This window comes from Tiliqua scincoides, chromosome 2 (assembly GCF_035046505.1).
Source record: "Tiliqua scincoides isolate rTilSci1 chromosome 2, rTilSci1.hap2, whole genome shotgun sequence".
Lineage (NCBI taxonomy): Eukaryota > Metazoa > Chordata > Lepidosauria > Squamata > Scincidae > Tiliqua > Tiliqua scincoides.
The window spans coordinates 118,782,517-118,785,768 of record NC_089822.1 but is presented as its reverse complement, the minus strand read 5'-3'; positions in this window follow the sequence as shown (position 1 = coordinate 118,785,768).

Below are 3,252 nucleotides of genomic sequence, written 5' to 3'. Positions count from 1 at the left end.
GGATCAAAGTTTCAATGGCTCAATGGTGTAAAAGACAATAATAAATAAATAAATATATATATTTAAAAAGAAGGTAAAACCTCAAAATCTGCTGGAAAAATGTTACGTGGTTGAACAAAATCAATACATATATATAAAAAGATCATATATATATCGATATATATATGTAGCAAGATATTAAACTGGAGAAGTGAAGAGGAGAAATGAGTCTGTGTGTTATTGAGGGTATGGGACATCTAGCCTTCTTGAGCCATGGATTGTTCACTCTACCTATTTCTTATTTCAAGGATGGTCTAGATTTTTTGGTGCTGGAAATGGAAATGGTGCCCCCTGGTGGGGGGAGAACACTATATCAATGTTCCACATGCCTGCAAGACTGACAAGATAGGTAAAATAGATTTTGTTTTTTTAAAAAAAAATCAGATTTTAAGATTTTCAGTTACTGTGTCTTTTACGAAACACAGTTCAGGTGTAATTTTAAGCTTGATTAATACAAACATTTTAGAGCCTGCACTTAAAAGGTCTTGAAATTGAATCATAAGCATCTGTTGAATACAGTGTGTTAGGGCTGCTTTTTCACGTACAAAAATGAGAGCTATGATAGTGTAGTGGTTCGGGAGTTGGACTTGGGTTCAGCTTAAAATCCCCGCTCACCCATGAAGCTTCCTGGATGACCTTGGGCCACTATCAGCCTCACCACCTTCACCTCACGAGGACAGAAGGAGAGAAGGAACCATGTACTCCACCCTGAACTCCTTAGAGGAAGAGTGGTATAGAAATAATAATAATAAAAAAGAACTGTGGTGGGAAAACTGAACACCAGGCCCCTTCTGAGGTTAAGGATTATAAATGATGTGTAATTACTGTGGGCTTCCTACTGAATCCAAGAACTAGCAAGTCATCCCAGTTCTGAAGTTCAAGAAATGCCACCCTCTATAACACCTGGATCATCCACAGAGCCCATATAGGTGATCCTGCAACTACCCAAGCCCTGCAGTATTTCCAACCACAGCTTACTAATGTTGCTTACAACTAACTAAATATCAAGAGTACTACATCTCTACCTTGTGGAAAATATCTCTTTTGTCCAGTAACTATCAGACCTCGCTTCTGAGAAGTTCTGGGCATGTAACAATCTTGATCCTGAGCATGTTTCCTCAGAAATAAATTTCACTTTACTGAACAAGAGGTTTTGATGATTTATGCCAGCAATTTAAATTTTATTTAAACCAATCTGCCCCACCCACCTTTTCCTCTGCAACTCCTTTGCTGGTGTGAGAGAGCTTTTGTTACAAAGATGAGAGGAAAGAGAAATCGAATATTGTTTGGACAATTACAATCTTTCATCTAGTAAAGAGGTACCACAAACCTCCTTTTCTCCTCGGAGGTGAAAGCAGTCATATTAGCTTTTTTTCTCTGCTTCAGAGGGGCCCTTGTACCTTTGTGACATCCAGGCATCACTAGGGTTTGCATTAACCGGAGCAGGAGGCCAGTGTCACCCCGATGATGGACCTCCTCCCTTGCAGTGGGTAGGGCAACAATGCACCATTGCCCTGCCCCCGATGGGTTTTTTTTGCTATAACTTTTCACAGAATAGAGACATGTCAGTGTTGTTTGTTTCATTGCACTCTGCATGAAATTATACAACATGGTATTTGAAAATACCAAGATTTTACAAATTGTGGCCAGTAGCAGTGTCACCCCTCATGCACGTCACCTGGCGCGGCTCGCACCCTCCTAGCAACAATGTTGGTGACATTGGATCTCAATACAAGTGGTCCTGCTCTCAGGCCTAGCAACATCATGCTGAAGAATGGGGCACAGATGTGCCATAGGCCTGAAAGCAATAACTCAAAAATGACAAAGCATATAAAAGGTGAACAACAACCAGCAGAGCTACTCCCTGTATTTTTCCAGCATTTAGTGGACATTTTGTTAGATAATTTGCTGCCATCCTTAATGGGACCTCAAATTTGCCACCTTAGGCAGCTGCTTCAACTTAACAGTAGGGCTAGACCTGCATATTTTAGAATTACACCCCCCTACAACCTCTGATGATTTCTCAGCTTCAGTATTATCCAGGCCGCCATTCAAGTGGGAAAGGCACAGAGAAAGAAATTCCTGGTGGATACTCTGCATTTATGGAATATGTTTCCCCTGCAAGTTTGCAACATGTCAGTGCCCTAGCCATGAACTGCTTCAGGAAGTGTTGCAAGGGCCACTTCACCCCTTACAGGAGAAAGCATGAATCTTACATTCAGATTGCCACATACAACCACCGTCTGTATTTTGCTGCATGTACATGCAAGGGTCAGAACAGAAACTTGGACCACATGTCAGCTAACTGTGCTGGTTTGGATGTTACTTTACTCCTGAACAGGTCCCATATATAGAGGTGGGTGAAAATGGTAATAACGAAATAAAAACACATAACACAATTTTCTGCACTTCTCATTTCTGTAAATAAAAATAGCAAAAAAATCCCCGTTTTATTTGGTTTTTTAAAATTGTTTAATGGGAAGCAGAATAGGAATGGGTGATGACTGTGGCTGCATCTGCTGACACTACACCACCTGTATCACCTACCTAGTACACTTTTAAAATGATTATAATTTATACATAATGTAAATATTGAATAAAAACACATAACATGCATTCTGTACTTCTAACTGTGGAAAACCCCGAAATCAGCAAATAAATAAAACCATTTTCACCCACCTCTACCCATACGGCAAAGAACATGTGCACACGTTCTGGTCCCTCACTTCTGGGACATCACCTAATTGTGTGAATGTGTGGGAAATTCTTCTGAACCAACCCCCTTCATTAAGGAAATTCACCAGGAAATATGGAGAAGGGACAGAATGTGCAGGCACTGTGAGCATGTGTCTGTTGTTGCATGGGGCCAATTTTGGTGCAAAGTGTTGTCTGAACCAGCCCAGCCCTTCAATATCAGCTTCCTTGTCTTGCAGCTTCATTAGGAGCTAGAAACATACAGTTTCTGCGCGCGCGCGCGCGCGCACACACACACACACACACACTGATTCTCAAGAAGAAAATATGTACCTGAATGTGTGTGCAGGACAATGACATTTCTATTGTGGTGTTGCGAAGATAGGATTTGGCAAAAATGGAGGGGCAAAGAATGAAGGGAGGAGTGCACAACCCAGATAGAGCTTAACCTGTTGTGCCCAGCTTCTGCTAATTCTCCACTTTGCTTCTGACTGTAGTGATGCCTGCCAAATCCATGGA